The sequence below is a fragment of the Staurois parvus genome, unplaced genomic scaffold, assembly GCF_062004578.1.
Source record: "Staurois parvus isolate SC_StPar_1 unplaced genomic scaffold, SC_StPar_1.0 ptg002864l, whole genome shotgun sequence".
Classification (NCBI taxonomy): domain Eukaryota; kingdom Metazoa; phylum Chordata; class Amphibia; order Anura; family Ranidae; genus Staurois; species Staurois parvus.
In genome coordinates, this window is record NW_028320660.1 from 177,617 (window position 1) to 205,287 (window position 27,671).

The following is a 27,671-nucleotide window of genomic DNA, read 5'->3' on the forward strand; positions in this document are numbered from 1 at the left end:
ACCATCGTCTGGCTAAGAGTTTTGACAACTGAGTTTACATGACAATTTGGCCTACACCAGAAAAAGCAAAAGCTGATGTTTAACAGTAGCCAATGACTAGACGTTTGAGAACAGTGGGAGCACAGGCTAAACAGAAAAAAAAAAGGATTATGTATAAATAGGCTACTGTATATGGATACCTTAGGTATAAAAATATCTGTGCCTAGAACATCACAGCCCATAAAGCAAAAAAGTGCCTGCACTATTCAATATGGATCATACAATTCCATGTTTAAAAACAGTCAACAAATAGTGACCCTGGAAGATACTAGAACAATCACTGTAAACTACATTAAACAATACATTTTATAATATGTATCTAAATATGCAGTTATTGCGACTCTGCTAGAACAGTCCTCTTCTATTCTAAGTTACCTCCAAGAGAAATTTTCATTAACACTGTAGTCACCACAGATGGCATCACAGAGTAAAATACAGTCCTGGCAGAGTGTAGGCATACAGCTCCTAATGTGTACAAAAGCATTTTGCGCAGTTTTGCAGCCATTGTGTCTTTATTGATGACAGGAAGGCAATGTGGTGCCTCTTCCACTAGCGCCACCAGCTCTGAAGGCTCTTCTGACTTTACTTTCCATAGAACTTCTTGTTTAGAAGGAAGATGAGAAGGTTTACATTGACCTTTGCTCGGTCAATCATCTTCATAACCGCAACACCCTCATACTGCAGCTGGAGAAGGTCCTGAAAGTGCAAATGGGGAAAATCAGGAAGGTGAACACTTGGTATAAAAGCCTGCATTCAATCTGCAAAGTTGATTGGAGAACACATAATACATGTCTTGTTTTCATACAAATTTAGGATACACACGCAGACCTTTACATGGATGATCTGGACACGTACTGGCACATTCATTGAGCTATGTTACAGGGTATCATTGTCAGTAACAAAACTAGCAATAGTTGAGCCCACTGGTAGAATGGTGTGGAAATCTCTGCAAACTATATATATATAAAAAAAAAAACCCTTCAGTTCTACATTTCTGTTCTCTTCTCTTGTTAATATGATCTTTTTGCAAACTGCTAAAATCTATTTCTTGGAATTGATTGATGAACACAGAAATTCAGATGCTGTCAGGTTCTACTATTATCCGCAGGAAGATTAAACATTGGAAAACCAACAAATTGTAAACCAACCTCATGATAACCCTTCATCTACAAAAGCATGCCTCAGATGGTAGCAAGCAGTACCTGAACATTAACACAGAATGGTAGGACCTGTGTCCCTCAATTGGCTGCTAGATACTCTGCATTCCTACTTCTTTTCTTGCCCATTGAGAGACACACAATTTAGATGCTGCTGGGACACCCAAATGTGGTGTGCTACAGAGGAACAACCTCTAACAAGCCCAACAGGACTGGGGAAGAGATGCTTGAAGGACCAACATCTGACACTTGATTAGGCTAAGCCTCTTACCCGATAGAGTAACCTGCCAGACAACCAAGGAAGGACACAGAATCAGCCTGATGCTCAAGACCAGGGGTCTCCAAACTTTTTAAGCAAAGGGCCAGGTTGCTGTCCTTCCGCCTTTAGGGGTGCTGGACTGTGGCCAGTGGGAGTAGAAAATGCCCTGGCAACAGTGCCCTATCATTGGCTTTAACCACATGCCGCCCAGCCACTGTAGAAATACGTTGGCAGGGCGGCATGGCTGGGCAAAACCACGTTTTAAAACGTGTTTGCAAAACAGGTAGGGGGCGCGCCACCGCCCTACCTGTCCCGCCGATCACGGCCACGGGTGTCAGTTACCGGCTGTGTCCCGCCGATTAGTGGCAATCACTGACAGAGAGCAGGGCTGCAGTAACTCTAGAATATTGTTTTTTTTTCTCAAAATTGTCAGCTTTTTTTTTTTTATAGCGCAAAAAATAAAAACCCGCACAGGCGATCAAATACCACCGAAAGAAAGCTCTATTTGTGTGAAAAAAAGGACATAAATTTCATTTATGTATCGATTGCATGACCGCACAATTGTCCGTTAAACTAGCGCAGCGCTGTATAGCAAAAAAATGGCGTAAATTGCAGTATCTATACCATAGTTTGTAGACGCTATAACTTTCACACAAAGCAATCAATATACACTCATTGGGATTTTTTTTTACCAAAAACATGTAGAAGAATACATTTTGGCTTAAATTTATAACTAACTTTGAGTTTACTATATATTTTTTATAGCTGAAAGTAAAAAATATAGTTTTTCTTCAAAATTGTTGGTCTTTTTTTGTTTATAGCGTGAAAGATAAAAAGCGCACAGGTGATCAAATACCACCGAAAGAAAGCTCTATTTGTGTGAAAAATAGGACGTAAATTTTGTTTGGGTGCAGCATTGCATGACCGCGCAATTATCAGTTGAATTAGTGCAGCGCCGAGTAGCAAAAAGAGGCCTGGTCATTAAGTGGGGTAAATCCTCTGGAGGACAAGTGGTTAATAGGAGGAATAGTGCCACATTGTTGATAACAAAAAGAACAGTGCCCCATTGATGGTGTCAGTAGGGGGAATGGTGCTCCATCATTGGTTTCAGTTGGTGGAATAGTGCCCCAAGGGCCAGATAAAGGCAAGCAAAGGGCCACAGTTTGGAGATCACTGCCAGAGAGTTGCACCAAACAGAAAGGAATGCTAAACATGGATCTAAAAGCTGATCAACCACTACCCACTAAAACAGATGGAACAACTATAGTAACAAAAGAAAATAAAAACACAACTGGATGTGATCAACAGAAAATGGGGACAAACCCTGGAAGGAAAAAGTCCCAAGAAGTAATTAGGACAAACCAGGTCCAGGTGAGAAAGACTAGCCAATCTTCATGGGAAGGACTAAGCTGTCTAGAATCAAAACGACACAAAGTCAAGCATTAAAGAGGAGGTCTGGCTAGACAACCAAACTGGCTATGTGACACTTACCAGGGAAAACTTGAGCAGCAAAAACAAACAGCCATCGGGTGTGAAAAAGAGTGAGACCAGAGAATCCAAGGGATAGATTCCACAAAGTCAATGTGACTCAAGGGTTTGACTGAAGAGAAGGCACCCCCCACAAGGGTAGGCAGGAAATGGAATCGAAAGCATAGCCCCATATACTGGTGAGAAGGGGACCACTGGCGCTCATACATGCTCCCTGGCATGCACAGGTGCTGTTGTTACATTTCAGAGGATCCTGTTGAGAAACTGCCTTGTCTATCCCTGACCTCAAGCGCTGGATCTATGAAAGCTCCCAAGGAAACAATGGTATGCCTCCTTGAATGTTGTATGGCTAGCAAAAATCAGGGAAATCAATGAAATGGAAGACTTGGTTGCAACAGAGAGCACAAGAGATACATGTTTGAAAAAAATGTCTGCTCTGATTATTCAGCCCTACTAAACTTGGATCTAAACCCTGTAATGTTAGCAGAACACAACTTGTCTTATGGGACCCGAAAGTAAGAGCACGGCATCTATCCTTTCCCACGCTATTGTATCCTTTCCCACGCTGTTCAGGTGAGTTTACCCCCACCCATTTTTAAAAATGTTAATGAGTGCAGAGAGCCACGTGTAACATGGCACATATGGTATCGGATTTCCTCTCTTCAGTCTGTACAGCTCTGCTGAGCAAGCTGGCTGGCGAGTTGATTTTTGAACCATTTTTCCTTTATTACGGATATGCGTTGCCCGGTTCACTTAGTCCTTGCTTCATAAGCCAGTTATAGACCAGGGCAGGTGCCATGTTTTATTTTTCTGCTGAGCCGGGGGATTAAATAAGCTCATAATTTTATTTGCTGTGTTTTACAAAGTCTACTATTTGTATTATGGACATTATAATTATGATGTTGTACACGGAAATCCCTGTATACTTTTCTTTTTACCATTGTTGTGTATGATCTCTGTACTCTGTTTTATTGTTAAATAAAGATATGGAGGAGAAAAAAAAAAAAAAAAGGAAAGCCCCCGATCCTTCAGATCTAGAGAAGTATCAGACATCATGGAGCAAGGGACAGATATCTTTGTAGTACAGCTAAAAGCAATACATTGAGGGCAGAACAAAACAAAGCATCTGAAGAACCTTTCTTAAGAAGCTGATGATCAGTCAAAGGAAGGGGACCTATCTGCAGGTGCACAGGTCTCACAAAGTCATCAGGATATACTCTGTTCTTTTCAGAGGATACCTGCTGCAGTGAAAGAACCAGACTATTTTCCTTCACGCAGAAAGGACTCCCTACTCCTTCTTGTTGAAGACGTGGCAGCAGATGATGCCCAAACTGTTTTGAAGGGCAAGACAGTAGCCCCAGGAATAGTGGCTCTCCAGTGAGCAAAACCATATAGGGGAAGGGGGTGCCACAGGAAAAAAGGATTAGCCTGTGAGTAGAAAGAGGCATTCTCTGAACCTGAATTCCTGAGACACAAACTACCCAAGGACCCCTGGGGTTCACAATCAACCCCCCCCCCCAAAGTGCTTGCTGCATCTTCATACTGAAACTTTTTAAATAGAGTTTGTGGACTGCCTAAGTGGGCCTGGGGGCAGAAGTAGATGAAAGAAGCATAGGCTTCAGCCGATATTTCCCTACACCTGAGAAAGCATTGGAAGCCTTCGGCTCTCACTGCTGTCATGCAGGCACTTGGCAGGAGAGAGGGACCAGGAGCGTCGGCGGGGGACCTGAGAAGAGGATGGTTGGGGCTACTCTGTGCAAAGGCATTGCACAGAGCAGGTAAGTATAACAAGTTTTTTGATTTAAAAATAAAATAGAGAAACTTATCTTTAAAATCACTTTAAGAAAATAATATATATTTTCACACTACCCCTACACAAACACTTCAATGGTCATTCTTGTGAGGAGAAAAAAAAACACTTTCAAAGATTCACATCTTTGCTTTGCGGTAAAACACATTTTAAATTTGAAATGCACATTCCCAATGCATAAAAGACCTACATTTTAGGTGCTACAGTGCACAAATGTTATTAGGGTCCTGTGGTGTGCTGCAAATTAAAAAAAAAAAAACCGTTGCATGTGCATTACAAAGGTCTGCTATGGTGCTTTGGCAGCCCATATCAAATGAATGATCTTTCTTACCTCTACACACATACAGGCATGCAGTAATGAATAGTAAAGGCATGAAAAGTGTCCCTTCCCCTTTCTATAAATCATAATTTATCTTTATAAAAGTTATATAGTAGTATTGCGACTTAATTTAAAAAAGAAAAAAAAGCAATTAAGTCTGGTTTAATTTTTCAGTAAGCACATGAATCGTAACTTCAGAGTTATAATAACCTAGACATCTCTCTGCTATATTGGAAATGTGCAGTCTTTCATTTTTTGGCAGACCATGAGCAAATAGTACAGATAATGGGTTAACAAAACTCCAATGAGATTACCTGATAATGCAACATATATGTTTCCATTTGAACACCCATGAACTTGGCTTTCACTTCAAAATCACCAACTTCTTCCATAGGAGATATTTCAAAGATCACATTTTTAAATCTGCATAGACAACAGATGACAAGTGTGAGGGGTGTGTCAGACAGACAGTGTTGCAACACATATATACAGCATGAGATAAAAAAAAGAAATTCATCTTCAACACTGAAACCAGCAATGAAATTCTGCACCTTCTTTAGAAAATCGGAAATTTTGTGCATTTTGTAATCCAATGGTGCCACCAGTGATTTTGAAATTTGACCAACCAAGCCTTCAATTTCACCTCAAGTTGCTAAAGAAAAGAATTTTCGTGGCTGGGAATCTTCTTTTCTTTCCAGGCCACAGCTCATGCTTCTTTTTCGATTAAGTTTCTCGCATGATTCTTCCATCAATGATTAGAAACTAATGGTGCGAAATTCGAATGAAAATTCTTCGTTCCAATTTTCGAAAGAAAATTCTTACAGAATTCGACCTGTGTGTGGCTTGCATTACACAAAATCTGGAATTTCTGCTTCCCTGTCTTGTTATCTCAGGAGAGTAAACTTAATTTTTAATGTAAAAGGTGAAATGTATACTAACTTATGCTTATTAGGAAACATTTTGTTGATCTGGTGAAATACAAGAAGGAAGGTGAGCAAAAGACAGGCTTGAGAAGTGATGCAATCCCAGCACCCAGAGGGGAAGCAGCTGTGGGTTAAAGGGGAAGGGAATTGTTCAAGGGAAGGGAGGTACACAGGGCAATCCTCTCATAACACAAATGGCTGAAATCCAGTGGGTAGATACACAAGACAACACTAGCAGAATGGGCTAGGTGTGTAAACAAGAGAGAAACAGGATCCTAGTTAACAGAGTAATGAAGTGTAATTTTAGTGTGGAAGAAGGGGCTTCCGTCTAGACACTCTGCCATAAAGCCCAGATCAGTGGAAGGCTGCAGTAATGGGATCTCTGGAGAGCAATCAGAGTGACCATCAGGTTCTTGGTCACCTCTCTTACAGAAGTCCTTCTTCCCCGATTGCTCAGTTTGGCCGGGCAACCAGATCATTGAAGAGTCCTGGCTGTGCCAAACTTCTTTCAATTCAGAATTATGGAGGCCTCTGTGCTCTTGGCAACCTTCAGCGCAGCAGAAATGATTTATCGCCTTCCCCAGATCTGTGCCTTGCAATAGTCCTATCCCGGAGCTCTACAGACCGTTTCTTTGAATCATGGCTTTTTTTTCTGATACAGTATGCATTGTAAACTGTGAGGCCTTTTACCCCCGGTTCACATATATGCAGCCGTGCGGGCTTCGTTTTGCGCGGGCACAAGAGCCAATTCATTTGAATGGACTCCTGTGACATGCAGGGAAGTCCCTGCACTTCTTCTGAATACACAGCCCGCATGGGAGCCTCGGTTCGCATTACGGCTGCGTCTTCCAGTGCGGGCAGCGTGCCATTAGAACTAATGGCACCAGCCCCCGGGTCCGCATTCCTCAGTGCGGGTGGTACAGCTGCACGGATTTTCGTGCGGATCCGCAGCCGCACCACCCTCCTTATGCAGGCCATAGACGGGTCGAAAACCGGCCATTTTTAAAAAAACGAAAAATCGGTCGTTTAATAGGCCGCCGTTACCACCAATGGTAAAAAATAAAAAAATCGGCCGATTTTCGTCCCGTCTACGGCCGGCATTTAATTATTTCTGTTCCTTGCAGAGAGCACAGCTATTATATTTGACATGAAAACATATTGCGGTTGCAACAATGTATCCATTTCGGATACAGCTGTTTTTTATTCGGATACAAATAGATACATTGTTGCAACCGCAATACTTTTCATATAAAATATAATAGCGGACTGGAATTCTTCTTTTTCTTATTTTTTCTTCTTCTTGCAGGTCACGGCTCATGTGCAGATTTTTTATTGGTAAAACAATCGGCCGATTTGCCCATCATTGCCGGGAAAATCGGCTGATTTTTTCCTAACTTTACCGATAAAAAAAGTGCCAAAACCCCAAAAAATGGCCGACCAATTAACCCACTAACGGTGTGAAAATCGGCTGATTTTTTTTCTTTTTTCGGCTGAAAAATCGGCCGATTTTCGACCCGTCTATGGCCTGCATTATAGAGAGGTGTGTGCCTTTCCAAATCACATCTAATCAATTCATCTTACCACAGGTGGACTCCAATCAAGGTGTAGAAACATCTCAGCAATGATCAAGAGAAATGGGAGGCACCTGAGCTAAATTTCAAGTGTTGCTGCAAAGGGTCTGAATACTTATGCCAATGTGATATTTCAGTTTTTTATTTTTAATAAATTCACAGACATTTCTAAAATCCTGTTTTCATTTTGTTATTATGGGGTACTGAGTGTAGATTAATGAAAAAAATTATTTAAACTGTAGTATCAGGTTGCAACATGACAAAATTGAGAAAAGTAAATGAGAGTCTGAATACTTTCTAATCACACCACTGCAATTTAAAATCGTGCGATTTGTGTGTAATTTCAGGTCTGATTTCTGAAGACTTTATTGCTACTTGTAAAGATTTTCAGCAATTTCTTGCAATTTGCAGTGTGATTTCCATTATATTCTATGTATGTGAAATTGCAACAAAACTGAAGAAAAGGTAATGCAAGAACTACTTTAGAAATCACGCTGTAGCAAATCGCACATGTTAAGACACTGAAATTCACATTCATTAGATGCGATTTCAATTCACAAATTGCACCTGAAATCGCACCGGTTTGACCGGGCATAAGGAAATGGAACTACTCAGTAATTGCCCAATAGTACAAAATCAAACTGCTAACAGTCTTATGTATGATACTTATTTTCACTTATACCTCCCGCATGCTTTTTAGTCAGTGTATTTTGGAATGTCGGGCAGGGTAAGGTACAGTCAACAGCATAGCAGCAGGGAGATGATAGATGAACAAGGGACTTCAAAAAAGACTGACAAATACAGAGGCTGGCCTAATAAAGACAGCTACAGTTTTCTTACAACTGCTTTTTATTGGAAGAGGCAATGCTAAAAAAAACCCTTTTGGCTAATAAAGTATTTTTGCATTAACTGCATAAAAGTTACATTATAGTGATTGATGAAAAACATACTCAAGACAGACTGGTCCTTTACTTTTCCCCTTGAGCCCTCACACTTATGCGGTGTGGTATATCACATGTGATTCACACAGAAACCGCACTGCATTCCTGGGCAAGCTGCAGGACCCTTTTTTTTTGTTCGCACTAGAATTGGATTTCATGGGTATTCACACCTATGCAATCTGATTCTGCACATCTCACCATGTTTTGCAAACCGATTTCGGGGTGCTGTTACCATACACACCCACAGCGTTTTGTATGAACGGGGTGCGAATATGATGAGGTGTAGAATTTGCACACAAACCAGTGCAAATCCCGCACTGCATCAGTGTGAACCCGGGCTCAAAGTACTTCGTTAGTGCACCAACTGGGTTGGAGAGAGTGTTTGTTTTGTTTTTTTCTCAATGGAACGTGCCTCAGTGGCTCTTGAAAACACAGATATTCCACTTCAAAATCTTTGTCCTGCCACATGTCTATCCCATGGATGGACTGCCCTCTGCAATTTAACTTATTCTAGTTTCCATAAAAAAAAACATCAAGTAGATTGCTTGTCAGCATGAAGTTCGGGTACGTGTGCACATCTTCCATTTGCAGTCTAATATCTTTGAATGAAGGGCACGGTTTTATGTATAAAGTCACTCAGGCTGGTATACACTTACTGGTTTGCTTGTAGATCCTCAATCTCCAGTAGCACACCTTTCTCATGGAGCCGGGCTGCCGTATATTTCAGAGATATCTTCTTGCTCTTTTTCACCCCTCCTGGTTTCTTGGAAACTCTGAATTTAAGAAATAAAAAAATAAACTGAATGTTTCCCAATTCTGTGTTTTTTTTATAGAAAAGGAGAAAGTATCTAATATTTAAAAAGCAAAAAAAAAAAAGCAGTCAGCAGCAACCAAATTTCAAATCATCTAAGTTCTGAAAGTGACCAATTCTAAAATCTGATTGCTTGATATTGGTAACGAAACATCACTTTTTAAATATAATTAAAAAAAATAAGTCTATTTGTGTTGAAAACACAAGTCAAACCAAGCCCGCCCAAATCACAGAAAGAATATCTTTGGTACTCACTTGCCCTTGCTTGCCAGGTTGTCCAGGCAAGTCTTGATGTAACTCTTGTAATAGTCTACTTGTTCTTCATAAAACAGAGCCTTGGAGTTCAGAGCAGAATGAGTCTGCTGCAGCTTCACCAGTTCAGCCTTTCTCCTTTGTCGGTATCGCCTTTGATTACAAATCTCCTGAAGTAGAAAGCACAGCAAGCTTTTAATTAAAATTCAGGACAGATTTATTTATTGCATACATGTTCAGTAAAGTTTTCTGCCTTTTTCGTTTTAAACATAAAATTTCTGGTTTATCTTCTGCACTAAGTGCCTTACATGATCATATACTATTCCTCACATTGTAAATATCCCTGGTGCCCAATGCACAGCCTGGTGGTTCCTATGTGAGGCCAGCCATGTTTTGGGCTGGGTCCATCACCAGTTGGAGACTAGAGGGTTTAAGCAGTATCAACCGTAGTGTTGCCCACTAGCCTTGCCGCCTGCCCACCAACATTCCTAGTGCCAACTGTACCTGCTGGTCCCACCCTTTCCCAACCATTATTCCCACCCCTAGCTTGCAATTGTCAGCGCATTGCCCACTGAATCAGTGATAGGGCAGGGCTGTATACAGGTGGGAAGAAGGCAGTTTGAAAACTCAGTTGGAACCTGTGACAATCTTCCGCTTTGTGACGACTGACCATGCCTAACCAATGTGAGGGGGTCACCTAACCACTGAACACCAAATTGGCAGTCACTATGACGTGCCTCCATACATTGGTGGGCATTGAAGTGCCCTCTTAACCATTTCAATACCGAGCAATTTTACACCTTCCTGCCCAGGCCATTTTCAGCGCTCTCTCACACTTTGAATGACAATTGCGCGGTCATACAACATTTTACCCAAACTAAAATGTTATCATTTTCTTCACACAACTAGAGCTTTCTTTTGGTGGTATTTAATCACCGCTGGGGTTTTTATTTTTTGCTAAATTAACAAAAAAAGACCACAAATTTTGAAAAAAAACCCACGTTTTTCTTTGTTTCTGTTATAAAAGTTTACAAATAAATAATTGTTCTTCATAAATTTAGGCCGAGATGTATTCTGCTACATGTCTTTGGTGAAAATAACCCAAATTAAGATGTATTATTTAGTTTGTAGGAAAGTTATAGCGTTCACAAACTACGGTATAGATCTGAAAATTGATCAGTCCTGAAGTACTGACAGCCAATCTAATTTCTTGAGGTCCAAGAATGTCATAATAGTACAGATATCCCCCAAATGACCCCTTTTTGCAGAGTAGACAGTCCGACGTACTTCATAAGAGGAATGGCGAGTTTTTTGAAGTTGTATTTTATTTTCATAATTTTTTGAAAAATGAAAAAATTATTTTCACTATTTTTTTTTTTTTACATACTGTCACCAGTGCAGTACAGCGTCATCATATAACTGACATGGCGGTGAACAGGGACACTGACTGGTGACAGTATGAAAAAAAAATATATATATATTTTTTTTATTTTTTTATTATTTTTAATTAAATTTTTTTTTTTTTTTTTTAAGATTTTTTTTTCATATTTTACTATGACCAAAGTAGTACAATGTTACCAAAGTAACATTGTACTACTTTGGGGAAGTGATCAGATTTTTTTTTTTTTTTTATAGAATTTGCTTATAGCAAAGAATTACTTTGCTATAAGCAAGCATTTACCTGAATGAAATCGATTCATTCAGGTTTTTTTTTTTGTGCTTAGCTGTGATTTGGCCACAGCTAATCGCATGACATGTGCATGTGACCTGCTGTGACCATTCACAGCTAGGCACTAGTATACAATGGATGGCATGAATGAAGCCATCCATTGTATACAACTGTCATGTGACCTGCTGTGATTAGTCACAGCAGGTCACATGGTACCGGCAACGGGGCCGGTACTCAGATCTGTCATCGGCCGTGTCCGAGGCACACGGCCGGTGACAGATCGCACCGCTGCGCGGCTCTGCAACCGCGCGAACTGCGCATGTGCGGGAGCACGCCAAATGGCGTGCACCCGGAAGGCTGCAGCATTTTTGTGACCGCCAAATGGCTATAGGCCGGGCGGCTAATGGCTAAATTGAATGACAATGAACAAGGAGGAAACAAGTTAAGTAAAACTGCCACTGACCACCAATGAAGGGGGTTTAAATAGCACAATACTGATCACCAATATAGGTGTAATTATTGCAGTCACAGACAGCAATGCAGGGGGACATTACTTTATCAATTGACATCAATGTGGGCAATTACTATTACTGCTATGAACACCAATGATGAGGCTTGTTTTACCCCCACTTTCTCCTCAGTGTGCACTGCAGTATAAAATACAGCAGGACCAACATTTTCAGGTGTTGAGGTGTTTTACAGCCAATGAGTGCTCTGCCTAACTTGATGCAATGCGCTTCAATCCACGAAAAAGTGCTGCTATTGTGTAGTCCGCTGGATATGAAGGCAGTAAGCATATAAGGTCTGTCTCTTAATATGAATTTAGAGAAAGAAATATAAGATCCAGCATCTTAAGGGGAAGTTCCGCTTTAAAGATTGGTCCCCCACTTCCCATTAAGGATTGACACCTTTGGGGAGAGGGGGGGGTCAGTGGAATGGGTACCCGAATTTGACAGGTACCCACTTCCACTGCGATTGCCTAGGCGATCGTAAGCGGTAGTTGTCCTCCCTCCCCGAAGTCTTGTGTGGCACGTGACAGGTCCCAGAAGATGATGGGGCATATTCAAGGCTTTGGACTTCTTTTTATTTCCTTTTCCATCTTTATAACATTCCATTACCTTGTTATGCAGGTCTTTTAACAGATCTTTTCTGATCCCCATGGCTCAGTATCTAGCTTGCTCAGGTCATCCACATAAGAGCTAACAAACTGATTATTTATACACAGACACTTACCCTTGGTTCACAAATCCACGTTCCTGTGGGCTGTCTTTTGCACGGGCTCGAGAGCCCATTCATTTGAATGGAATCCCGTGCCCTGGGACACGCAGGGAAGAAGTCCCTGTACTTCTTTGGAAACCGCAGCCCGCATGGGAACCTCGGTTCCCAGTGCGGTTGCGATTTCCAGTGCGGGCTGCGTGCCATTAGAATTAATGGTATCCGCCCGTGGGTCCCCATTCTTCTGTGTGGGTAGTGCGGCTGCACGGATTTTTGTGCAGATCCGCAGCGGCACCACCCGCACATATGTGAACCTAGCCTAATTGCAATTTAAAAAGACACAGATGTAGGAAATTAAATTTAATTGCCATTCTAACCTGTGTGTGTCACTTTGTGTGTCTGTACCAAGACCAAACATTCCAGGGTATGTAAACTTTTGATCATGGCTATTTGGGTGATTTATGTTATTATGATTTAAAAAGGATCCAAACAACTATGTGATAATAAATGGCTTCATATGATCACTATCCTTAACCTCCCTAGCGGTATGATTATTTCAGATTTTGGTGCTGAAAGCGGTACCATTATTTTGCATGGAAATATGTCGTTTTTTTTATTTTAGGCTGTAATTTTTAGGAATAACTCACTGAAATCTGTCCGAACAAGAGTCTATTAAACATCCCGGGTAGGATAAAATTTGAAACACGAAATCATAAATTATAATTTAATAAATAATCATAAAAAATAATAATATAATAATAATACATTTAATTCAATAATATAATCAAACCGAAAACACTGAAATTTGAAATAAAGCGCCAAGTTTGCACATTGCTGAGCAAAGTCGCAAAATCGTTTTCAGTGTCTGATGACGAATTTCCCCACGAATCATCACTCAATTTTGCAAGTGGTTCTGATTTACTATCGCTGTTCTCTAGCTGATCTAAACCCGCTTTTGACCTAAAAGGACGCTTTTTGGACGCCATGGACGTTTCTCAGTTTCCAGGCAGAAAGAACAGACAAAATGCAAGCAGGGCACAGGACAAAGCACTAGGGACAATATGTATGTGAAATGGGTTGAAACAGCAATGTTTTACTATGTAAAATTTGTTTGGAAAAAAATGACATTTTTAAAAATTTTCAAATTTCCCGCCGGCACCCGTACGTCCCGACGTCACAGGGACCGGAACACAGAAGCCGGATGCCGGCATCGGCCAGAGGAGATGGCCGGGGATGCTGCAGGGGACACATCGTGGGAGCGAAGGACAAGGTAAGCTCTGCAGGGACTCCCTATGCAGCGCCGCATGGTAAGCCCGAGTGTAGCTCGGGGTTTCCGCTTTTGGTACTGACATTTTACCCCGAGCTACACTTGGGAATACCGCTAGGGAGGTTAAATAAAAGACTGTCTTTTTGGCATATTAGTCAATTAAAAAATGTCACGATGTCTGCCAGGGTATGCAAACTTTTGATTACAACTGTATATGTTTTAGCATCTAGATCAGGACAACCTGCAGATCTCCAGCTACCAAAGTCCCAGCTTGTCCACTTCACCCACACATTTGGTCTCCTGGTCATAGTGGGTCCATTCCACATTAGAGACCAATGCTGTCTATAGTTGGTGTCATCATGAACATTCAATGACGCTTAAGGTGACTAATGGATTGGTAAAAAAATTTTAAAGATACCTTCAAGGTGCATTCAGTGGTCACCAAACGGTCAATATGTACTGGCACCGGTGTTCACCATATAAAAATGTATTTGGCAGTAATTACGGGTGGGGAGGGGTTGGTGGACAAAGAATATTCAAGAACATTCATATTCTTTTTATTATGCGGCCATAGAGATTTAAGCGGTTGATTTACTAAAGGCAAATATACTGTGCCCTGCAAGTGCAGTTGCTCTAGACCCGAGGGGAAGCTCTGAAACGAGAGGAAACTTCTATCATCCAAGCATGTGAAAGCAAAAATGCAGTTTTTTTTTTAAATTTTCCTTGCTTGTGATTGGGTAGTCTTTGCTAAGTCAAGCTGTACCTCATTTACTAAGCTCTGGAGCAACTGCACTTGCAGTGCCCATTATATCTGCCTTTAGTAAATTAACCCCAGTTTTGATAAAGGTACTTCTTTTCACTGCATACATTACTATAAAACACTTTTATAGGAGAAGTTTTAACTAATTCAGTATTTTTACAATGTTAAATAACTAATTCTGCAGAAACCAGGATTGCAGTGAAAATATATGAGATGATGATGCTGGATCCAACATTTTAAACCCTTCCATAGTATAATATAATTTGAAAAATCTAAACAAAACATTATGCCAGAAAGCATTGAAGTTAAAAAAAAATGCACCAGTTCTGCTTTCAGAAAACAAATAAAATTGCCTGGAGTTACATTCCAGTTTGGCAACACTTTCATAGAACACAGAAACTAGTATACAAGGTATAGGTAGCCAAAAGGAAATCCATATATAGTTGTGCTCAAAAGTTTGCATACCCTGGCAAAAATCATGAAATTTTGGAATTGATATTGAAAATATGACTAATCATGCTATTAAACGGTCTTTTATTTAAAGATAGTGATCATATGAAGCCATTTATTATCACATAGTTGTTTTGGCTCCTTTTTAAATCATATTGATATGAGAAATCACCCAAATAGCCCTGACCAGAAGTTTACATACCCTGGAATGTTTGCCCTTGGTACAGACACAAAAGGTGACACACACAGGTTAAAAATGGCAATTAAAGGTTAATTTCCCACATCCGTGGCTTTTTACATTGCAATTAATGCCTATTTATAAAATGTCACTGAGTTTGTTAGCTCTCACGTGGATGAAGGCTAGATACTGAGCCATGGGGATCAGAAAAGAACTGTCAAAAGACCTGTGTAACAAGGTAATGGAACTTTATAATGCTGGAAAATGATATAAAAAGATATCCAAAGCCTTGAATATGCCTATCAGTACTGTCCAATCACTTATTAAGAACTGAAAAGTTTTGGGATCTTTTGAAACCAAGCCAAGGTCAAGTAGACCAAGAAAGATTGCAGTCACAGCTTCCGGAAGAATTGTTCAAGTTCTAAAGGAAAACCTACAAGTAACCTCAAGAGAAATACACGCTTATCTGGAAAAAGATGGTGTGGTTGTTTTGAAGGAGCACAATACACAGATACTTGGACAAAAATGAGCTGCATTGTCAAGTGGCCAGAAAGAAGCCTGTACTGCGCCAATGCCACAAAAAAGGCTGGTGAGGCATATCAAGGTGTTGTCGGGATATTGTAACCAGGCATTTTTGAGGCATTGATACAGTAATGGCTTCTTTCTGGCCACTCGACCATGTAGCTAATTTTTGTGCAAGTATTGTAGTGTGCTCCTCCAAAACAACCACGCCGTAATTTTCCAAAGCAGCCTGTATTCCTCCTGAGGTTACCTGTGGGTTTTTCTTTGTATCCCAAACAAGTTTTCTGGCACTTGTGTCTGCAATCTTTTTTTGGTCTACCTGACCTTGGCTTGGTATCAAGGGATCCCTGAATTTTCCACTTCTTAATAAATGATTGAACAGTACTGACTGTCATATTCAAGGCTTTGGATATCTTTTATATCTTTTTCCATCTTTATAAAGTTCCATTACCTTGTTATGCAGGTCTTTTGACAGTTCTTTTCTGCTCCCCATGGCTCAATATCTAGCCTGCTCAGTGCATTCATGTGAGAGCTTACAAACTCTAATACTATTTATAAACAGAAACTAACAACAACAACAACCTCCTCGATCCCCTACAGTCCGGCTTCTGTCCCCTACACTCCACCGAAACTGCCCTACTTAAACTCTCCAACGACCTGCTAACCGCCAAAGCTAATGGCCACTATTCAGTGCTCCTACTCCTTGACCTCTCTGCGGCCTTCGACACAGTCGACCACCCCCTCCTCCTCAAAAAACTACACTCTCTTGGCCTCAGAGATTCTGCTCCCTCCTGGCTCTCATCCTACCTGTCACAATGCTCTTTCAGCGTTACCTATAATGCTACCACCTCCCCCTCACTCCCCCTCTCTGTTCGGGTCCCTCAAGGCTCCGTCCTCGGGCCCCTTCTCTTCTCCATCTACACCTCCTCCCTTGGCCAACTCATACACTCTCACGGCTTCAACTACCACCTATATGCCGACGACACACAAATCTATCTCTCAACCCCCCACCTCACCACCTCAGTCTGCCCGAATCACACACCTACTGAGCGACATATCAGACCGGATGTCGCTCCACTTCCTGAAACTGAACCTCTCCAAAACAGAGTTTCTTGTCTTCCCCCCAGCCCTGACACCACCCCCCATTGACTTCTTCATCACATCCAACAACGCCACCATCAAACCCGCCCCGCAGGCCAGAGTACTTGGTGTCATTCTGGACTCCAACCTATTCTTCCAGCCCCAAGTCCAATCTTTACCAAGCTCGTGCAGACTCCACCTCCGCAACATCGCCAAAATACGCACGTTCCTAACCCCAGAAACCACTAAACAGCTCATCCACTCCCTCATCATATCACGACTCGACTACTGCAACTCCCTCCTTACTGGCCTGCCTCGTCGCTGGCTATCCCCGCTTCAGTCGATCCTGAATACGGCTGCCAGACTCATTCACCTTTCCAACCGCTCCATTTCCGCCACCCCCCTCTGCCAATCCCTCCACTGGCTTCCGATTGCGCAACAGATCAAATTCAAAATCCTAACACTGACGTACAAAGCTGCCCACCATACTGCCCCGAACTACATCACTGACCTACTATCCAAGTACCACCCAGCACGCACACTCCGCTCCTCACAAGACCTCCTTCTCTCTAGTTCCCTGGTCTCCTCCTTCCATGCCCACCTCCAGGACTTCTCCAGAGTTTCACCCATCCTCTGGAACTCCCTGCCCCAACCCATCAGATTATCACCTACTCTCCTCTCCTTTATGCGCACCCTGAAAACCCACCTCTTCAGGGAAGCCTACCCCACCCCCTGCTAACTTGCCAACCTCCTCCACTCTTCCTACCACCCCATCCCCCACAGCTATCTCCTCCTGTGCCACCATCCCCTCCCTCCTAGATTGTAAGCTCGAAAGAGCAGGGCCCTTGATCCCCTCATGTTTTGCATTGTATTGTTGTTGTTCTGTCACATGTTCTGTCCCCCTTTGTAATGTACAGCGCTGAGCGAACTATTGGCGCTTTATAAATACTGTATAATAATAATAATTGCAATTTAAAAGCCACAGATGTAGGAAATTAACCTTTAATTGCCATTTTAACCTGTGTGTGTCACCTTGTGTGTCTGTACCAAGGCCAAACATTCCAAGGGATGGAAACTTTTAATCAGGGCTATTTGTTAGATTTCTGTTATTACGATTTAAAAAGGAGCCAAACAACTATGTGAAAATAAATGGCTTCATATGATTACTATCCTTTAATAAAAGACTGTTTTTTGGAATGATCAGTCATATTTTCAATATCAATTCAAATATTTCAGTTTCTGACAGGGTATACAAACATTTGAACACAACTGTATATCAAAGACCACATTTTTTAAACCTGCACAGACAATAGATGACAAGTGTGAGGGTGTGTCAGGCAGAACACACATATAGTAGCACATATATACAGCATGTGATAAAAAACGAAAGTCACCTTGAGCACTAAAAACAGCACTGAAATTCTGCACCTAACACAAATTACTGGAATTTCCACTTCCCTGTTTTGTATGTCATCTCATGAGAGCAAAATTTTTAAATCTTAATGTGACAGGTTAAACATGTAAAATGTCAGTACTGCAAACTAGATAAGTGGCTCATTTTGCATGGTCTATTTAAGTATATCTCGATGGCCACCCACCTAATGTTGAATAGCTCCCCCTTTTGTCACCAAAACAGCCCTGACCCATTGTGAGGTGAGGCCTCCATGGATCATACTTAGTTTTCCAGCACATCCTGCAGATGCTAGATTGGATCGAGATCTGCAGAATTTGGAAGCCAAATCAACACCTTGAACTCATTGCATTCCTCAAAGCTTTCTTGAACCATTTTTGCAGTGGGGCGGGGCGCTTTATTCTGCTGAAAGAGGCCACTGCCATTATAAAATACAGTTTGGTATCTGTCACCAAGCCATCAGTAACAGCCTTTAAGTTATGTAAATTGTGAGGTGAGGCCTCAATGGATTAGACTTATTTTTCCAGCACATTCTACATATGCTAGATTGGATCGAGATATGTAGAATGTGGAAGCCAAATCAGCACCTTTAACTTATTGCATTCCTCAAAGCATTCTTGAACCATTTTTGCAGTGGGGCAGGGCACATTATCCTGCTGAAAGAGGCCACTGCCATTATAAAATACAGTTTCCCTGAAGGGGTGTACTTGGTCAGCAACAATGCTTAGAAAGGTGGTATATATACGTATATATATATGTATGTATATGCGTTTATAAAAACTACAAAAGATTGCACTTTAAATAACCCCCTCCAACCCCTCATCTTATAACAAGTAGAGGAGGTTGAGCTTTGCTCCCAAGGCATCTAGCCCTGGTTATTTACTACTTGACCTCCATACAGGTTGGTCATCAGCTCTGAGGAAAGGGATTCGTCCCCGAAACGCGTCAGCCATTTGACCGCACTGACAGTGAGAACACCTTGCCCGCCGTTGTGGCCATTGTCATTTTTCTATGCTTTTTAGATACATGCTTCGTCTGTGAGTATATTTTTATTATTTCATTCCTACAATAAACCTTGGATAATGCACTAGGTGTGTGCGCCACATGTTTTCTCTCTATCTGGTATGTGTCAAGTAATATCCACATGAAAAGGCAGCACCCAAGGCTTCCCATAACATTTTCCAAAACATCACACTGCCACCGCTGGCTTGCCTTCTTCCCATAATGCATCCTGATGCCATTTCTTCCCCAGGTATGCAACACACACATGCACCCAACCAAGTCACGTGCGAGAGTGACGTAACGCGTAGATACGCCAGCGGGAGGAGCTTTTGACGATCGACGGCTTGACGTCATATCCGGCGCGGGCGCCATCTTGGTGCTCCGGTTTCCGAATCACAGTACACCCCTGGAGTGGTGTAAAGGCTTGCTTGCTTTCAGGTCTATGTGAGTAGTTTTTAGTCTTCTTTGTTTTATAATAAAAGGTTTTACACTATACGAGTCTCTTTTGCCTCACTGGTGACCATACTGGAGGGCCATACACTGGAGAGACACCACGGACTTCATCCACCGCTTATGTTATAGCCAAGAGGAGGGATTTGCACCATTGCAAGAGGGATCCATCTACTATCTGGAGGAATATTCCATCTATTACACAAGGCTCTTTGGTCCCTGGGGGCCTGGGCAGGAAGGTGAGGGGGCACCCCAGCTATAGAGGATTGGCACACTGCAATTCACATCTGCATGGAGTTTGTGTGACACATAAGGACACTATTTCACCAATTTATTCATGTCACCTCTATGTATGTCATTTTCCTAGTTGTCCGCTTCACCCCACATTGATGTCAGTTATTTGTGTTCAAGTCTATTTGCATACTTGGGATATATATCACTGAGTCGCCTGTTTTAATATAGCGCCGTATTATTTGTTTATATTCATGCACCCAACCATCCACACAATGTAAAAATAGTGATGGGCCGAACACCCCCCCCTGAATTTCGAACTCATTGCAAGTCTATGGGACTCGAACTTGTAAATTCAAAAGTGCCCATTTTGAAGGCTTATATACAAGTTATTGGCCATGAAAGGGGTGTGGAGACTCGGGTACGGTCCTGAGGTACATAAATCAGTGAAAAAAAAAACTTACAAAAGTATTATTTTTAAAGGGGTAGTCATTTTTCATTGCCTACAGTTAAAAAAAAAAAAAAACCTTTAAATATCATGCCTGGGGGGTTCTCTTAAACTATCTGCAAACTTTCACATCTGTACAATGTATAGAACCTGCTTTAGCAAAAAAAAAGTGAAATGTAATATTTAGAAAAAAAACCTAATCCTTTACGTCTGGTAGGATGGTTTGGAGGGACTCTACAGTAAAAGATATTTTAAAAAGTGCGTGGGGTTCCCCCTAAAAGCCATACCAGGCCCTTTAGGCCACATGCCTTTTAAATTAGGACAGTGTCCCCATGCCGATGGGGACAAGGGCCTCTTCCCCACAACCCTGACCCAGTGGTTGTGGGGGTCTGCAGGCAGGGGAGCTCATTACCATCAGGGTACCCCTTTAAATAATGATTCTGCCCCCCTCCTTGTGAGTGAGTAAGGGGTACTTGTACCCCTACCCATTCACTAAAGGGTTAAATTGAGTAAAAAATAAAGAGACCAGACTTTTTAAAAATTCCTTTAACATAAAAAAAACAAACGTTTGTAATAAGTCCTTTGCCGGTCAAATGTGAACAATCGGGCGGAGCTAGGGGTAACTATTGTGATGTGATTGGCCAAAACATTGCACCTGACGACCTGTGGTCAGTTGCATTGTTTGGCCAATCACAATACACTGTGAAAGTGCAGTGCATTGTGGGACCCGGCAGGTGAACAGCCTGCCAAATGCCCTTACCATTCATGTGTTCGCAGAACACATGAATGGCCGATGTTCGAGTCGAACTTACAGCCCATTACTATGTAAAAGGAAACGCAATTCATCAGACAGGCCACCTTCTTCCATTACTCCGTGATCCAGTTCTGATGCTGTTTTGCCCATTGTAGGAGCTTTTGCCAGTGGACATGGGTCAGCATGGGCACTCTGGATGGTCTGCGGATACACAGCTGCACACACCACAGACTGCACTGCCCGTTTATTCTGCTTTCGACACAACAATTTCAGGGACAACAGATTTACTTGCTGCCTACCTATTGCTGATTGGTATTTAAAAAAAAAATAAATATATATATATATATATATATATATATACACACACACACACACGTGCGTATGAAGGGCAATTTATACAGACTTTCAGTGTCATCTACAGGAAACAAAATACTTATTCAAAGGAATATGGTGAAATGCATGAATGAAGGTCAGCAAGAGAGAGGCTTGAGCAGTGATGCAATCCCAGCACCCAGAGGCAAGGAGCTGTGGGTTAAAGGGGAAGGAAATTGCTCAAGGGAAGGGAGGTACACAGGGCAATCCTTACATAGCACAGATGGCTGAAATGTAGTAGGTCAATACCCAAGACAACACTAATAGAAAGGGCTGGGCACATAGGAGGAAAAAACAGGATCATAGTTAACAGAACAGTAATGAAGTGTGATGTTAGTGCATTACACTACTCCCATATTAAAACGTCCCAACAGCACTCTATATTGGTCTGCTGCATAAGGGCTCTTGGTAATTACAATCCCCAGTCCCCAACTGTTTATGTACTGTACTGGTTCACATATATGCAGATTGGATGCGGTTTGAACCACATCCAATCTGCATGACAAGTGAAATAACATTGCTTCCTATGGTGCCTGTTCACATACTGTATGTCCTGTACACTGGCAGTGCTGATTCAATGCGGATTGAAAAAGAGTCCTGTCCGATTTCTGAGCAGTGCAGTCTGGTTCAGGTGCGGATTAACAGGCTATTGAATTCTATGGGAACTGTTTCTAAACCACACGTCATCAGTTGTGAACAGGATAAAATCTTGACCTGAACCTGATCTAAAACTAACCTGAACCGCTGAACAACTACTGTGTCACTTAGCTGTGATATCTGAGCTTCAATCTGCAACGCACATGTGTGTACCCACACGACTCCTTTGCAAGTAACTTTATGTCCACCAGATTTAAGAAATATTTTGGTCCAAAGACCTTTTTAAAAATCCTAATGTACCACTGGAAACTTGTGTTCAAACATGTCCCCTAGAAACCCAATAGCTGTATTCTGGTGGATGCGACTGTCAGTAAATGCAGGACACATCATTCAGACGTGAACAGACATCTGGGTTCAGGTATCTCTCAATATATGCTCTGGATATATTGCTGGCTTTTTGGAGGACATTATAAGGCTGGCCATACACTATACAATTTTCTGTCCAATTTCTGCCCATTTTCCTTTAGATTTAACTTCCACTATGTAAAGCAAGGGCCTGCCTAATTGGATACAGTTGAAAGTGTTTTTCAGGTTTGACCTCATATTCTATGGTTTTTGGTAAATCTAAAGCAAAATTCTCAAGAAAATTGTATAATGTATGGCCAGCCTAATTAAAAGAGCAAACTAAATGGGAGAAACCCGTCCTTTCAAAGCTTGTATGCTCACCTAGGCGAGGATGACATATGAAGTAGGATATCTACATATAGTTTACATGGGCGAAGATATGATGGGGATCTCTGTCAAGTCTATAACGCATGGCAGAGAGCTGCAGCGTGTGTACACATTTGTGCAATCCCACAAAACCCAAATTCATGTCTGGAAAGCAGTAGGTCCTTGCCAGTCTCTGGGGCCAGACAGAGACATACAGGTATTTCCATGCATACAATGGAGTCTCGCAGAGTTTTGCACATGCATAGACGTGCCATGGGCCTCTGCCAGGTCATATAGACTAGAAATAAAAAAACTTTAGCTAGATAGGCTGCAGTTCCTCTTTCAAGAGTTCCTAAATTTTTTGTAGCCACAGATTGAGTATTATTATATACGGTTGTGCTCAAAAGTTTGCATCCCCTGGCAGAAATTGTGAAATTTGGGCATTGATATTGAAAATATGACTGATTATGCCAAATAATTGTCTTCTATTTAAGGATAGTGATCATATGAAGCCATTTATATTCTCATAGTTATTTGGCTCCTTTTTAAATCATAATGATAACAGAAATCACTAATCCATTAGTCACCTTAAGTGTCATTGAATGTTTACGATGACACTAACTATAGACATTGGTCTCTGATGTGGGATGTACCCACTATGACCAGGAGACCAAATGTGTGGGTGAAGTGGACAAGCTGGTACTTTGGTAGCTGGAGATCTGCAGGTTGTCCTGATCTAGATGCTAAAACATATACAATTGTGCTCAAAAGTTTGCATACCCTGGCAGACATCGTGAAATTTTTGAATTGATATTGAAAATATGACTGATCATGCCAAAAGAAGTCTTTTATTTAAGGATAGTAATCATATGAAGCCATTTATTAAGTGTTCTTGCATGGCAAGACCACTTACTGTTATCTCACATATATATTCCTATTATTATAATAGCCAAATTTACCACCCTAACTCCTCCCACAGTTTTTACACTACATAGACAGTAATATACCGAAACGTGCGAATTGTTCCCGATTGGTGTGCTATTACTTTGTGGAACGATTCGACAAATGGTTCACGAAATATCGGCGTTTTTGTGGTGAAATTGGTCCCATAGGAATGAATGGCGGAATGTTCAAAACTAGAGTGGGAGCTGAAAAATCAGGACATGATTTCTAAACTGCCATCACTCCCTCATTTTCAAGCCCACCTACACAAATCTTATATCAAAACGTTCAGCTATCACTGCTGCCACTAAAAATGTCCACGGCTAAGCCATAGTCCTGATAGTTTTTACAATATGACCATTTGTTTGCAACTCACGCCGCCCATTGACATTCATTGAAACTCCACTCTAACCACCTCAAATTTGAAGGGCAATTTCTAAACTGCGACTGTGCCTTCATTTTTAATATTTCATATTTCAGAGACATACTATGCATCAAAGATGCATTTGAAGATGGCAACCGCCAGTGAAGTGAGCAAGTTGGAGCAGTTTGTTTTTTACCGCTCTTCTCTGCCCTTGCTGTAGAGTGAGTTGCCATAGGAACCCAGGTGTGTGAGCAGGCAGCAGAGTGACAAGCCACTCCACCCAGTTACTCCATCCACTCCAGTTGTAGACTACTGGTGGAGGCAAGAACACTTCACACAATTTCCCCAGAAATTGTAGCTTTTCTAGTTATCACATAGTTGTTTGGTTCATTTTTAAATCATAATGATAACAGAAATCACCCAAGTTGCCCTGATCAAAAGTTTACATACCATGGAATGGCCTTTGTATAGACACACGAGGTGACACACTGGTTAAAATGGCAAATAAAGGTTCATTTCCCATATCTGTGACTTTTTAAATTGCAGTTAGTGTCTGTGTATAATAGTCACTGAGTTTGTTAGCTCTTATGTGGAAGCACTGAGCAGGCGAGATACTAAGTCATGGGAAGCAGAACAGAACTGTCAAAAAACCAGCATAACAAGGTAAAGACACTTTATAAAGATGGAAAAGGATATTAAAAGATATCCAAAGCCTTGGATATGCAAATCAGTACTGTTCAATCACTTATTAAGAAGTGGAAAGTTTGAGGATCACTTGATACTAAGCCAAGGTCAGGTAGACCAAGAAAAATTGCAGCCACAACTGTCAGAAGCATTATTTGGGATACAAAGAAAAACCCACAAGCAACCTCAAATACAGGCTGCTCTTGGAAAAGATGGTGTGTTTGATGGAGCACAATATGACAATACTTGAAAAAATTAGGTGCATGGTCAAGTTGCCAGAAAGAAGCCTTTACTGCGGCAATGCGACAAAAAAGGTTAGTGACCCATGTCAAGGTGTTGTCAGGCATATTGTAGTAAACGGTCACTTGATGGCTAACCTGGAAAGTTAACCCAGGCAGATCCCACCCTCTATTCAGCGCTGCTGGCTTTGCTCTGTTATGTTAGTGACAGCGGTGGAGTCAATCTGGCGTCCGGCCCTAGGTTTCACCCCTCTGATATGACAGTCAGTAACACTGCTCTGGGGGGGTTCAGACCACCATGACCCCCCCTTATCTATGCCCCAGCTCTTCAGTAGCTGGTTTCCTGTCTGGGTAAGCCTAGGTGCCCCACTTGAAAACTGGGTTCATGTGTATATTGTAGATATAGTATTATATGCATGTATTATGTTGTATTCATTCATTTTTCAGATGTTCTGCTCTCTGTTTTCTCCTGAAAAAATGGAATAACTGCAAAACATGTTGAGAAGAAGTGGGTAATTTTTATGCTCTAGATTGTACTCTCTGGCGTTTTGTATTCGTTTTCAGTAACATTAGTCCCGTTATGAAAGAATTATGAAAATTGTGTGGGCATATTATTGGTACATGTTTGTAAATGCTTGTATTTTAACATTGTAATAAAGTACTTTCGGCCTCAACCAAAAAATGTCCTTTGTATAACAGGCTTTGGACGTAGGTGCCCTTACATTTCAAAGTATATATATTTTTGCACATGTTTCTATGATCTCTTGTATCCTATCTGCAGCCTTTAACCATGTCCTGTTTCATGTCCACAATCTCTAACTATTTCTTGTATCGTGTCCACATTCACTAACCGTCTTCTGTATCATGTCCATAATCTCTGACCATCTCTTGTATCATGTCCACAGTTTTCGAATATCTCTTGTATCATGTCTGCAATCTCTGACCAATTCTTGTATGATGTCTGCAATCTCTGAAGAGGAGCCTGGAGAGGAGTCAAGAGCGAGAACGTTGCTAGCACAGGGGTCACAGGAGGAGTCAGATATATGTTGACTGTGGAGAGAATATCCAATGGAACCAGAGAACCAGAGCTGCCAAGCTGGAGTCCGGAGAGGATCATCTCACTGAACCCTACTTTGAGCATCTGAGAGGAGGTCATTGACAGTGCTACCAGTCCAGTCTGAGGGGGGTCACTGATGTAAGGAGGGACTGAATTGAGTTAGGTAAGGGGTAGGGATGCACCAAAATTTCGGTGGCCGAAACGTTTCAGCCGAAAACACTCCTTTCGGCTGTTGGCCGAAATGAAAAATAAGCACCGATACAGGTGCCGAAAAAACCCTGCCTCTCGCCGCCGCCCGCTGCCGCTCGGTAGTTCTCAGCCTTACCTGAGAAACCATCGATCTCAGCGCTGGGCATAGAGATGAGTGAAGGAGAAATGGCTGCCACGCATCTCTATGCCCTTGGAGGTCCGCAGCGATGTCACTTCCCTTTCCAGCCATTTTTTTTTTTCTAAGGCACTAGATCAATGCTTTTTTTTTATCGAATGCTTTACATTGCAGAGGAGAGATGTGGAGTCTTATTGACCCCCATTAAATTAATTTTAAAAAAAAGTTTAAAGTGCCCCCATCCCCCGTGCTTACATGTAGTGGTGAACGCATACATAGGCCATGCCCACGTATGTAAATGGTGTTCAAACCACACATGTGAGGTATTGCCACTTACGTCAGAGCAAGAGCAATAATACTCACACCAGACCTCCTCTGTAACTTTACACTGCTAACCTGTACAAATTTTTAAAGCATCACCCATCAAGATTTTTAAGTACTGCAGTTTCACACCATTCCACGAGCGTGCACAATTTTAAAGCGTGACATGTTGGGTATCTAGTTACTTGCCATAACATCCTCTTTCTTATTTTACAAGAAATTGGGGCATATATTGGGTTTTTTTTTTTAATTTTTTTTTTAACCAAAGTGTATTTTAAAAATATATATATATATTCATATTTAAAAACTGCGCATTTCGGTTTTCGGCCAAGTGCATTATGAAGTTTTGGTTTCGGCACCAGAATTTTAATTTTGGTGAACCACTAGTAAGGGGTGCACTGATATACAGGTTCCCTGTTATATCAATAACCCCCCCCCCCCGCACCTTAATTAATTAGTTCTGTGGAAATTGGTCTATTGCAGCAGTTTTTACTGGAACGGGTGGTGAGGGGAAACCATCACACGAGGACACCTGTCATACTGAAAACTGCAGCAAGCTCTTTGAACACATTTTTTTTTAACCAAGCATTAGCATTACTGTCTCTTTGGTAACTGATATGTCAGTTTTTAATGTTGTCTCTGTGCTCCTGCTGGGGAGAAATACCCTCCATTTGCCCTGTTCACTTTTCCACCAAGTTCAGAACAGAAATTGAGGGGATTTTTGCTCTCTTCATCCTGGGATTTCCCTTCTATTTCTGTGGTGATGGCTAATTGGCTATGGGACTGAAATTGAAGGAAAATCTCTCCAGATGGATGAAGGTGACAACACTGCTGTGTTATATCAACCTGACCTTCATGGAAATGGAAAAATATGTTTTTTTCACTTTTCATATAACTTAAACAGATTGCTAATTGCACTAGCTATATGTTTATAGCTTAAATATTGATATTTGCACTGTTGTTCACTGCAAATTGACATTTTATGTACTTTTGTGAAGTAGGAAGATTCCAATGTTACAAACAACCTTTTCATTGGGGTGCAACCTATATGC

The 27,671-nt window shown here is 41.5% G+C and overlaps 2 long non-coding RNA genes across 15 annotated transcripts in view; one reads left to right on the plus strand and one right to left on the minus strand.

The window, feature by feature from the left end:
• The window catches only part of LOC149429009 (uncharacterized), a 645,951-nt gene that overhangs the window by 148,872 nt on the left and 469,408 nt on the right, over positions 1 to 27,671 (plus strand). The window contains exon 6 of one of the 14 annotated variants that reach the window (XR_016310644.1): positions 7,582 to 7,740. The exons of 12 other annotated variants lie outside the window; for them this stretch is intronic. This is a non-coding gene — a long non-coding RNA (uncharacterized LOC149429009). Of the gene's footprint in view, positions 1 to 7,581; positions 7,741 to 24,531; positions 26,137 to 27,671 lie in introns of those variants that run through there. One more of the 14 variants, XR_016310638.1, reaches the window with a different exon arrangement.
• LOC149429011 (uncharacterized) lies at positions 250 to 5,480 on the minus strand. Its single transcript, XR_016310648.1, has 2 exons — positions 5,387 to 5,480; positions 250 to 735 (listed from the first exon to the last, which is right to left on the minus strand). It is a non-coding gene; the product is annotated as an uncharacterized LOC149429011 (long non-coding RNA).